The sequence below is a fragment of the Balaenoptera physalus genome (genome assembly GCF_965194825.1).
Source record: "Balaenoptera physalus genome assembly, chromosome: 3".
NCBI classification, from domain to species: Eukaryota; Metazoa; Chordata; class Mammalia; order Artiodactyla; family Balaenopteridae; genus Balaenoptera; species Balaenoptera physalus.
The window spans coordinates 170,302,851-170,316,127 of record NC_138890.1 but is presented as its reverse complement, the minus strand read 5'-3'; positions in this window follow the sequence as shown (position 1 = coordinate 170,316,127).

The window sequence follows — 13,277 nt, the reverse complement described above, 5'->3', positions numbered from 1 at the left end:
AAAAATGCCATTGGTAATTTGATAGGGATTGCATTGAATCTGTAGATTGCTTTGGGTAGTATACTCATTTTCACAATGTTGATTCTTCCAATCTAAGAACATGATATATCTCTCCATCTGTTGGTATCATCTTTAATTTCTTTCATCAGTGTCTTATAGTTTTCTGCATACAGGTCTTTTGTCTCCCTAGGTAGGTTTATTCCTAGGTATTTTATTCTTTTTGTTGCAATGGTAAATGGGAGTGTTTCCATAATTTCTCTTTCAGATTTTTCATCATTAGTGTATAGGAATGCAAGAGATTTCTGTGCATTCATTTTGTATCCTGCAACGTTACCATATTCATTAATTACTTCTAGCAGTTTTCTGGTGGCAGTTTTAGGATTCTCTATGTATAGTATCATGTTTTCCACAAACAGTGACAGTTTTACTTCTTCTTTTCCAATTTGTATTCCTTTTATTTCTTTTTCTTCTCTGATTGCCGTGGCTAGGACTTCCAGAACTATGTTGAATAATAGTGGTGAGAGTGGACATCCTTGTCTCGTTCCTGATCTTAGAGGAAATGCTTTCAGTTTTTCACCATTGAGAATGATGTTTGCTGTGGGTTTGTCATATATGGCCTTTATTATGTTGAGGTAGGTTCCCTCTACGCCCACTTTCTGGAGAGTTTTTATCAGAAATGGGTGTTGAATTTTGTCAAAAGCTTTTTCTGCATCTATTGAGATGATCATATGGTTTTTATTATTCAATTTGTTAATATGGTGTATCACATTGATTGATTTGTGTATATTGAAGAATCCTTGCATCCCTGGGATAAATCCCACTTGATCGTAGTGTATGATCCTTTTAATGTGTTTTTGGATTCTGTTTGCTAGTATTTTGTTGAGGAATTTTGCATCTATATTCATCAGTGATATTGGTCTGTAATTTTCTTTTTTTGTAGTGTCTTTGTCTGGTTTTGGTATCAGGGTGATGGTGGCCTCATAGAATGAGTTTGGGAGTGTTCCTTCCTCTGCAATTTTTTGGAAGAGTTTGAGAAGGATAGGTGTTAGCTCTTCTCTAAATGTTTGATAGAATTCACCTGTGAAGTCATCTGGTCCTGGACTTTTGTTTGTTGGAAGATTTTTAATCACAGTTTCAATTTCATTACTTGTGATTGGTCTGTTCATATTTTCTGTTTCTTCCTGGTTCAGTCTTGGAAGGTTATACCTTTCTAAAAATTTGTCCATTTCTTCCAAGTTGTCCATTTTATTGGCATAAAGTTGCTTGTAGTAGTCTCTTAGGATGCTTTGTATTTCTGCAGTGTCTGTTGTAACTTCTCCTTTTTCATTTCTGATTTTATTGATTTGAGTCCTCTCCCTCTTTTTCTTGATGAGTCTGGCTAATGGCTTATCAATTTTGTTTATCTTCTTAAAGAACCAGCTTTTAGTTTTATTGATCTTTGCTATTGTTTTCTTTGTTTCTATTCCATTTATTTCTGCTCTGATCTTTATGATTTCTTTCCTTCTGCTAACTTTGGGTTTTGTTTGTTCTTCTTTCTCTAGTTTCTTTAGGTGTAAGGTTAGATTGTTTACTTGAGATTTTTCTTGTTTCTTTAGGTAGGCTTGTATAGCTATAAACTTCCCTCTTAGAACTGCTTTCGCTGCATCCCATAGGTTTTGGGTCGTCGTGTTTTCATTGTCATTTGTCTCTAGGTATTTTTTTATTTCCTCTTTGATTTCTTCAGTGATCTCTTGGTTATTTAGTAACGTATTATTTAGCCTCCATGTGTTTGTCTTTTTTACGTTTTTTTCCCTGTAATTCATTTCTAATCTCATAGTGTTGTGGTCAGAAAAGATGCTTGGTATGATTTCAATTTTCTTAAATTTACTGAGGCTTGATTTGTGACCCAAGATGTGATCTATCCTGGAGAATGTTCCGTGCACACTTGAGAAGAACGTGTAATCTGCTGTTTTTGGATGGAATGTCCTATATATATCAATTAAATCTATCTGGTCTATTGTGTCATTTAAAGCTTCTGTTTCCTTATTTATTTTCATTTGGGATGATCTGTCCATTGGTGTAAGTGAGGTGTTAAAGTCCACCACTATGATTGTGTTACTGTCAATTTCCTCTTTTATAGCTGTTAGCAGTTGCCTTATGTATTGAGGTGCTCCTATGTTGGGTGCATATATATTTATAATTGTTATATCTTCTTCTTGGATTGATCCCTTGATCATTATGTAGTGTCCTTCCTTGTCTCTTGTAACATTCTTTATTTTAAAGTCTATTTTATCTGATATGAGTATAGCTACTCCAGCTTTCTTTTGATTTCCATTTGCATGGAATATCTTTTTCCATCCCCTCACTTTCAGTCTGTATGTGTCCCTAGGTCTAAAGTGGGTCTCTTGTAGACAGCATATATATGGGTCTTGTTTTTGTATCCATTCAGCCAGTCTATGTCTTTTGTTTGGGGCATTTAATCCATTCACGTTTAAGGTAATTATCGATATATATGTTCCTATGACCATTTTCTTAATTGTTTTGGGTTTGTTTTTGTAGGTCCTTTTCTTCTCTTGTGTTTCCCACTTAGAGAAGTTCCTTTAGCATTTGTTGTAGAGCTGGTTTGGTGGTGCTGAATTCTCTTAGCTTTTGCTTGTCTGTAAAGCTTTTGATTTCTCCATCAAATCTAAATGAGATCCTTGCCGGGTAGAGTAATCTTGGTTGTAGTTTCTTCCCTTTCATCACTTTAAGTATGTCATGCCACTCCCTTCTGGCTTGTAGAGTTTCTGCTGAGAAATCAGCTGTTAACCTTATGGGAGTTCCCTTGTATGTTATTTGTCGTTTTTCCCTTGCTGCTTTCAATAATTTTTCTTTGTCTTTAATTTTTGCCACTTTGATTACTATGTGTCTCGGCGTGTTTCTCCTTGGGTTTATCCTGTATGGGACTCTCTGCACTTCCTGGACTTGGGTGGCTATTTCCTTTCCCATGTTAGGGAAGTTTTCGACTATAATCTCTTCAAATATTTTCTCTGGTCCTTTCTCTCTCTCTTCTCCTTCTGGGACCCCTATAATGCGAATGTTGTTGTGTTTAATGTTGTCCCAGAGGTCTCTTAGGCTGTCTTCATTTCTTTTCATTCTTTTTTCTTTATTCTGTTTCACGTCAGTGAATTCCACCATTCTGTCTTCCAGGTCACTTATCCGTTCTTCTGCCTCAGTTATTCTGCTATTGATTCCTTCTAGTGTAGTTTTCATTTCAGTTATTGTATTGGTCATCTCTGTTTGTTTGTTCTTTAATTCTTCTAGGTCTTTGTTAATCATTTCTTGCATCTTCTCAATCTTTGCCTCCATTCTTATTCCGAGGTCCTGGATCATCTTCACTATCATTATTCTGAATTCTTTTTCTGGAAGGTTGCCTATCTCCACTTCATTTAGTTGTTTTTCTGGGGTTTTTTCTTGTTCCTTCATCTGGTACATAGCCCTCTGCCTTTTCATCTTGTCTATCTTTCTGTAACTGTGGTTTTTGGTCCACAGGCTGCAGGATTATAGTTTTTCTTGCTTCTGCTGTCTGCCCTCTGGTGGTTGAGGCTATCTAAGAGGCTTGATGGGAGGCTCTGGTGGTGGGTAGAGCTGACTGTTGCTGTGGTGGTCAGAGCTCAGTAAAACCTTAATCCACTTGACTGTTGATGGGTGGGGCTGGGTTCCCTCCCTGTTGGTTGTTTTGCCTGAGGCAACCCAGCACTGGAGCCTACCCGTGCTCTTTGGTGGGGTTAATGGCAGACTCTGGGAGGGCTCACGGCAAGGAGAACTTCCCAGAACCTCGGCTGCCAGTGTCCTTATCCCCACGGTGAAACAGAGCCACCACTCGCCTCTGCAGGAGACCCCCCAACACCAGCAGATAGGTCTGGTTCAGTCTCCCCCAGGGTCACTGCTCCTTCCCCTGGGTCCCGATGCACACATTACTTTGTGTGTGCCCTCCAAGAGTGGGGTCTCTGTTTCCCCCAGTCCTGTCAAAGTCCTGCAATCAATTCCCACTAGGCTTCAAAGTCTGATTCTCTAGGAATTCCTCCTCCCGTTGCCGGACACGCAGGTTGGGAAGCCTGACGTGGGGCTCAGAACCTTCACTCCAGTGGGTGGACTTCTGTGGTATAAGTGTTCGCCAGTCTGTGAGTCACCCACCCAGCAGTTATGGGATTAGATTTTACTCTGATTGCGCCCCTCCTACCGTCTCACTGTGGCTTCTCCTCTGTCCTTGCACGTGGGGTATCCTCCTTGGTGAAGTCCAGGGTCTTCCTGTCAATGATTGTCCAGCAGCCAGTTGTGATTCTGGTGCTCTCACAAGAGGGAGTGAGAGCACGTCCTTCTACTCCGCCATCTTGAAGAACTTATTTTAACATTTCTTGCAAGAAAAGTCAACTGGCAACAAATTCCCCTAATTTTTGTTTGTCTGAGTTAATCTTCATTTCTCTTTCACTTCTGAAAGATAATTTTGCTGAGCATAGAGTTCTAGATTGGTGAATTGTTTTTTTCTCTCAACAATTTAAATATTTCTCTCCATTCTCTTTTTGCTTGTATGGATTCTGAGGAGCTGACATATGTAATTCTTATCTTTGCTCCTCTCTAGGTAAGGTGTTTTTTCCTCTGGCTTCTTTCAAGATTTTATCTTTGATTTTCTGAAGTTAGAATAATATATGCCTAGGTGTAAATTTATTGGCATTTATTCTGCTTGGTGTTCTCCGAGCTTCCTGGATCTGCAGTTTACAATCTGACACTAACTGGGGAAAATTCTCAGTCCTTGTTTCAAATATTTCTTCTGTTCTACTCTCTCTTCTTCTTCTGGTATTGTTTTATGTATATGTTACACATTTTATGTTACCCCACAGTTCTTGGATATTCTGTTCCATTATTTTTTGCCTTTTTTTTCTCTTCTCTTTTCTGTTTTGGAAATTTCTCATGACATATCCTCTAGCTCAGAGATTCTTTCCTCAACTGTGTACAGTATATTAAGGAGTCCATCAGAGGCATTCTTCACTTTTTTTACATTGTTTTTGTTCTCTAGCATTTTGCTTTGATTTTTTTCCTTAGAATTTTCATCTCTCTGCTCACATTACCCATATGTTCTTGCATGTTTCTACTCTTTCCATTAGAGCTCTTATTCTATATATCATAGTTCTTTTAGGTTCACAGTCTGACAATTCCAACATCCCTGCCATATCTGGGTCTCGGTCTGACACTTTCTCTGACTCATTAAATTGTGTTTTTTACCTTTCTGTTTGCGTAATAATTTTTCTTGAAAGGTAGACATGATATACTAGGTAAAAGAAACTGCAGTAAATAGATCTTTAGTAAAGTAGTGGTAAGGTGTGAGGGAAGGGAAGTGTTCTATAGTTCTATGATTAGTTCTGAGTCTTTTGTTGAGCAAGTGCCCCTGGACTGTGAACTTCCACCAGTGCTTCTCAGTTATTATTCCCTTCCTAGGTGGGACAGGATGGCTAGAGGGGGCTGGATTTGGATATTTCCCTTTCCTCATGTTCACGGCTAGAGGGAACTAGAGTTGGGCATTTCCCTTCCCCCAGGCTTGTTAGGCTCTAATAATACCCCAGTAAGGGAGGCTCTGGTAAAATAATTGCTCTTGAAGGCAAACCTTGTTAAGAAGACAGAATGCTCTGATGTATTTCAAGATGCTTACTTTTCCTCTCTCCCTGCTGGAAGCCAAGGGGATTTTTCTTAGATCTCCACTGTGAGAATCTGTTAAGAGTTCTAGGAAGTAAAGCTCACAAATGCATGGGGACCTCCCTATGACCATGTCCTCCTGAAGTTTTTAACTCACAGATCTGTCCATACTTAGTCTCCTGCAATTTGTCAATTACTGTTAATGTTTTCCTACCCTAGCACTGGTTCCCTGGGAGGTTTCTGCTCAGGGGTTTCTGTGTAGGTTAGTTGTGATTCTCTGCATCTGCCTGTCTTTCCAATTTTGGAGGCAACAGTTTGCCCTGTGATCTCACATCTCTGAAGGATCTAAGAAGAGTTGTTGATTTTTCAGATTGCTCAGCTTTTCACGTGTTGTCAGGAAGTAGTGGCAAATTCTGAACTCCTTACATGCCAGACCAGAAAACAGGAGTCTCTGATTCTACTTTGATTTTTATACTACTTCATAGATTAACCTTCATACAAGTAAGGAAAAGAATAAAATTTTAAATATAAGCTCACTTTTTAAATACTGAGATAAAAGTGCCATGAGATAGATGTACAGTTTTCTTGGTTGTTTTTATTTTTTTTCTAGTGTGATATATATGGTTTGAAAAGAAAAAAAATAAGCAATTCAGTATTTATAAGTCCTGATATTAAATATATCTTCATTGAACACTATATTATGCTTTTAGCCAACACTGAAGAGTAACTTATAGGACTATATCCAGAAGCATGTTATTAAATATCTATGAAATAGAGATTTTATACTTTTTGGAGTCTTTGCTCACTTGGTAAGACTTCTTAGCAGAAAAGGAGGGTATAAAATCTGGATCCCTTGTGAAACTTGATTCTCTTTAAGAGGTGTCCCCTCTCACCCCAAATCATGCATCAAATTGGTAGTCAGATATTTTAATGGACAACACTATGGTAATTTTAAGAAAAGTTTTAGGAAAGGAAGACATTTCTGATATTAGAGAAGCATACTATCTTTGTTGAGAGTGCTTCTGTAGAGCCTGGTGTCCATGGAAAAAGGAGACTTCCACACACCTGGCCACTCTCACTGTGGAGTTAACCCAGGTCAAAGGAAATTCTCTGAAAAGACAGTTCCCAATTGTACCATCTCTTTAAAAGGTCATGTCACATTTAACCTCAGCCTGACGTGAAGTAATGTATTGCAGAAAATGTTTTTTAAAATATTTAAAAATTTTGGTGCAATATGTGAAGAAATCAGATTAATACTTTATTTAGAGTCTTTTTGAAGTGATTGTCATATGTGGATACATCACTATTGACTAACCCAAAAACCTCTTTGCACTTAAATAGACAAGATGCAAATATATGTCCTCAACCTCCAACCAGGTCTCATTGCTCTCTCTTTTCCTTGATTTCTTCTCTCTCTCTCTGTCTCTCTCTCTCACACACACATGCACACACACATATACACACACAAACCAGAAAATCTGAATTCAGTTGTCAAAATTCATCCCTTCTCGCATCTTATATTAATTGTTCACAAGTGTTAAAGAAAGTTTATATGGTGATCTTTGAGTTATTCAGATAAAAATTCAAATTATTTTCTAATTACATTCTGTTATGTTAAATTAAATTAGTTCTCTAATTTAAAAATATTGTGTTACTGTGTAATCAGCTACAGAAGATAAATGATTTCTACTCAAAGTCCTCAGTTTGATCCTTCATATAGTGAATAAATATGAAATGGGACTTTTAAAATATTTATGTTTGCATTATCAAAAAATACTTATTTTTTAATATGAAAACATTGAGAAATCTAAAAGAAAATTGACCTGAAATTTTGTCTAGAATTAAGATTAAGAGTAAAAAGTAGTTATCTGACCATTCCATAGACAAAATATAGAAAGTTCAGAGTGAAATTCTCTATTATTATTAAAATTGCAAAATTTCATACCACAAAAACATTATTTCACTAAAACATATAAAGGATAAAATTATCATTCTGTTCATGCTGCTCTTTGATGAATAGAGTATGAAATATGTAAATGCAATTTAATATACAAAACAAAAAATTAATATTAATTCCTTTACATGTATCAATACTTTTATTAAGATCTTTGTCTGCATTTAATTATATTTTCATTTTTTTGAAGCTATAAAATCTTACTAAAAATGCCACTTAAAATACACTATAAAATAACAGTTGTTAGAATAATAGCATTTTGTAATTAAAAAGGTTTTTGCAGAAAATCATATAATGTACCAAATATTTCATTAGTTTCCCGATATGTACTTTTTCAGAAGTTATCATTTATAACGGGAATTAATCCAGAAAATTCATCCTGAGTTATTTTTTCCCCGCTGATCAATGGCAGAGCTAAATGCTGATGCAATTGGAATATTTCCTACTTACATATATTTTTCCTGAGGACAGTTTGAAATTACTTACATTTCAGTCATTAATTTAAATAGCTTGTATCACAAAAAATTCAAATTCAAACAGGTCACACAGAGCAGCTCCTTGTTTACGGTTTACTTGTTGATTGATTGAGCCATTGATTGATTCACACAGTATGTACTTTCAGAAAGGCTTTAAGGCAGTTCGTATTAATGCACACGATGTAGTAAGATAAAATACAATTAAAGCTTAACTGGAGCTGGAGAGTGGGCCATTCTTTCACTCGTGTGTCTCCATCCTGCCTTCCTCCACAGGTCACACAGTGTTACTCAAAATCTCTAATTCTTTGAGAGAAAAAAATGGACCCATCAAAGCAAGTCGAATCTGACTAAGACACATGGTGCTGAATGTTCTAGAATGTCACCTGTGGGAATTCTGGCCATTCATGGGTCTACCATTTGGGCAATTTTGCATCGGGCAGACGTATTTCACATGCGACCACCTGACTATTCTCGTATTATACCTCTTTGCAGACTCTTTTACTTCACTTTTTAAAGTGGAGAGGTTGTCTTCCTAATCACAAGCTCACACAGAAGGAATAAGAACTGGAATTTATGATACTAGTGTTGTGGAAGCTTAGAAAATGCAGACTTAAATGCTCTGTGCTGTGGGACCAGCACCTGCTGGCCATCCAAGGTAAATAGCCATAAGCACCTGGAGCAACGAAGGAGAAAGCCACAGCCTCTGGCCAGGCCACCAACACATTCACTTTCTCAGGGAACAACCTCAAATAGGGCCTAATCAAAAGATAATTATAGCTACACACGACCTCTTGATTTGTCCTATTTGGTAACATAAAAATTTCCACCAATAAAATTATATTCATTACTTTTATAAAAGTCTCCATTACTTTAGCAAATTTTCTTGCTTCATAGATGTGTAGTTTTATACCACTTCTCAAAAGTGAGGCAAAATGAAAATTTTCGCAGGATAAAAATTTGTCCATCTTGACAAACTGGTGGTTTACCCTTTTCTTTCCTAAAGCCGATTGGACAAGTGAAGCCTAGAAAATGTCATCAGACCTCTGTGCTTTCCCTGAATTCTATTCTGTCCCCTCTTCACTCAGACCACCAGTCAACTGATTATCCACCAGGTACTTAGGGTGTGGGAGACCCATGCTAGATCCCAAAGACACAAACCCTACAGCATCTATCTCAATCTAGGTGCTCCTGAAGCTCTAGGTCCATCGGAGTAGATTGTCCAAACAAGTAGGTAAGTAAATCAATAGGGAAATGATTAGAAACTGTGATGTGTGTTACAAAAGCATGAGAGCAGTGATGTGGAGTGAACCACACAAGCCCCAGGAGGCTGGGCTCTGGGCTGGGCCCCCAACAGGGTAAGAATCCAGAGGTAAGAGATGGGGGTGGGGGAGTGGATTAGGAATTAAAAGTGACTTCTAGAGGTTGTCATACTGAGTGAAGTAAGTCAGACAGAGAGAGACAAATATCATATGATATCGCTTATATGTGGAATCTAAGAAAATGGTACCAATGAGTTTATTTACAAAACAGAAATAGAGTCACAGATGTATTTAAACAAACTTATGGTTACCAAGGGGGAAATGGGGTGGGGAGAGGGATAAACTGGGAGATTGGGATTGATATATACATACTACTACAGTATATATAAAATAGATAACTAATAACAACCTGCTGTATAGCACAGGGAACTCTACTCAATACTCTGTAAGGCCTATATGGGAAAAGAATCTAAAAAAGAGTGCATATATGTATACATATAACTGATTCGCTTTGCTGTACAGCAGAAACTAACATAACATTGTAAATCAACTATATTCCAATAAAAATTAATTTTTAAAAAAAGTTCTTCTAACTTCTAACTTCTAACTCTATGACCCTGGGCTAATAACCTCTGACCTGTTTCCTCACACTGTGACTATTGAACCTGGCATATAGTACAGTAGGAGTGAGTAAATATTTACAGTCTGTTCACCTTCCCTTTCCTTTGCTCTCCCTTTTACAGTGCACTTCTTCTCACCTCCATTCATACCCCAACCTGCATTTCTCTCTATTCTTGAAGAACTCACTGGGTCTGACCCAGGACTCATTCTACTCTTTAAGTCCTTTCTAATCTGATGACCAGGGAACCCCATATATACCTGAGTTCAGCTAAACAGGAGATGTGCCCTATGCTATCATGGCCTTTAGTCCAGCTTTCCCTTAAGTCAGCGACACAGGAGTCCAACCTGGGGAGCTATGGAAGGAGACAGTCACAGAGAACACTGCCACTTCCAGCTTCAGAGTAACAAACCTACACATGGCCTGTGGCCACTCCAGGGATATTGCTGTACTGATGAGGGCACATCCTTGTTACCTGAGGATTAGCTACCACTGCTTCCAGTCACAGGTGATCCAGGGTCCTCGATTCTTCTGTTACAGATAACCTGGTCCTCAAATTTTATGTGTAATATATATATATACCTGCACTCCCCACTAGTCAGAGTTATTGTATTTTTTACTATAAATCTGTGTTGCAGACAGAATAATGCCCCTCAAAGATGTCCACATTCTAATGCCTTGGTCCTGAGAATGTCACCTTACATGAAAACCCAGGGGCTTTGCAGGTGTGATTACATGAAAGATCTTGAGATAGGGAGAAAATCCTGGATTTCCTGAGTGGGTCCAATCTAATGAAATAAGTCCTTGAAAGCAGAGAACCTTTCCAGGCTGTGGTCAGAGAACTATGTGACCACAGAAGATAGATCAGAGAAATACAATGCTGCTGGCTTGGAAGAAGGAGGGAGGATGTTTTGTATTCTTTCATGGATGATCAGTCAGGTATGACCAGAAGAAGACACACAAGAGAGATGCAGGAACACAAAGTGTATCTCACTACAGGTCCTAGAGAGACAGAGTTACCGTACATCATGAGGGGGCCACATGGAGGGAGGACGAAGGGAGATGACTCCACCCAGCAGGGGGGGAGCCCAGAGTGAGGACCCTGGGCCAGTGCCTTTAACGGGGTCAAGGTGAAGTACACAAGCAAAGGGCACGAGGGGATCTCATTGGTGCATGTGAATGTCACTAGGTCATAGTCAGGGAAGGGCAAGAGGGGAAGTTGGTCCCCTGGGAGGGGTATTTGCAGTCTGTTGGTGGGGACGTTCAGGCAGCAGGAAAATACTATAAGTTAAAATTCACAAAACTGACCTAAATGGGAAGGAAATCTAAAAAAGAGTGGATATATGTAAATGTATGACTGATTCACTTTGCTGTACAACAAGAAACTAACACAACATTGTAAAGCAACTGTACTCCAATAAAAATTAATTTTAAAAAATTAAATAAATAAATAAATATAATTTATTTATTTTTGTGGTGCTTCAATATCAGCAGTACTAATTGGGATGGATGACACTTGCCACGTGGGTTGTGGAGAAGTTTAGGTGACTAGGACCATGTGACACAGCCCCTGAAGGCAAACTTTGATAAAGGCAACAACTAGGAAGAGTCCCGTTAGGCATATGATGAGGGTTTAGTTCCCACTTAGTACTCTGTGGGACAAAGTACTTAGTACTTTGTCAGGCTCCTCTGGATTAAGGGAATCTGTTGGAAGATTTGGTTATGTTATGAAAGACCTTTATCTCTTGGCCTATTCCTCATACCTTGGCCTGCACCTGCTTTTTATGTACATTCAGCTGGAGGTGTTCTGAATGGCACAAACCCCTCCTTCCCTGGCTAGTAAAGCCAGTCAAGAGCCAGTCTCTTACCCACACCCGTGGCCCCTGAGGACCCTGGCAAATATGGGAGAAACGTCTGACGTCCAAAGCTGCCGGGGGTGCTGATATAACCAATGACCCTCCTAACATATGTCAGCCTGACCAGTTTCCTCCCTGCGGTCCCCTCCCAGTGCTACAGAAGCAGAGGATCGCCATGCAGGCTCTATCTGGAGATATGCTAGGATTGAAATCTCCGTTCATCACCTCTGGATGTGACCTTGGGCAATTACTGAGCCTCCCCTGGCCTTAGCTTTGTCCTCTCTAAGATCGGGAAGTAGTATCCACCTCCTTGTGTTACCAGGAGAATTAAATGAGTTGATATATTTAACTGCTTAGAATGAGAGTGAGCAAGTAGTTAGGGCCAGTAAACTGTATTTTTCCCATGGTAATTATACCTCCTGACATTCATCTGAAAGAGGATAATTTAGAGGAAAAACAAAAGCAGTCAAAAAACACAAGCACAAGAAACACTGGCTTAGATGCACAAAATTTTAGGACAGAAAGAATCCTAGATACACTATCTAATCCAAATTCCTCATTTTCTGAAGTAAGGAGGAAACTGTTTTGCACTGAGTGCCCTCAGTGAGTTAGCAGCAGGACCTGGCTGCAATCAAAAATGGAACCAAGTGCTGGATCAGTGCCCTTTCTATACCACTGAGACTTCTCTAGAGACTCTTATTCCAGAATCCAAGTGGAGAATTTATTTGAAAACCACCAGGGAAAACCAGGGTGACAGCATGTACATTCTGATGAGATATATTTGCTTCTTTTTCTCACTTATAATTCATTTTTTATTTCTAGTTTTCTACCTATGATAAAAAAGAGGAAGAACTACTTACTATCAGCTGTTCCACATTGTGAAGAGATGCTAAATTGTCTATAAACATCTTCTAAATCAGCCTGGATAAAGAAAGACCATCTAAGTCATTTATCTTCTGCAGCACACCAAGTTCTGACAGCTCTGTAAATGTCACAAGGCAAAGATTTTGTTGTCACCTGTTGGATTCAACAGGGCTTTGAACTCTTCATATGAGAAAGGCTTTTTAAAAATCCCTCAAACACCAGGACACACACAAAGACAATTATTCCAAGGAAACAGTTAGAATTGGGTCGTCTAGCTCTCATTCTAGGCGCTTACCAAGAGTATTCTAAATAAAATGGGTAAATATTCACATGATGAGGATTGAGAGATGCATGAGAATTGCCCTTTAAAAGTCAAAAATTTCCTTTTGTCCCCAAGAAAATGAAATTTTATTTCATGGGTACCTGGAAGCAGAGGTCTGGAGGAAAGGAGTGAATACATATAGGGCTGGCCTTCCTGATTTTGGATTACTGAGATAAGCTTGGCGTCAAATAAAAATATATCTCTTGTCACAGATGTAGAGAACAAACTTATGGTTACCAAGGGGGAGAGGGATAAATTGGGAGATAGAGATTGACATA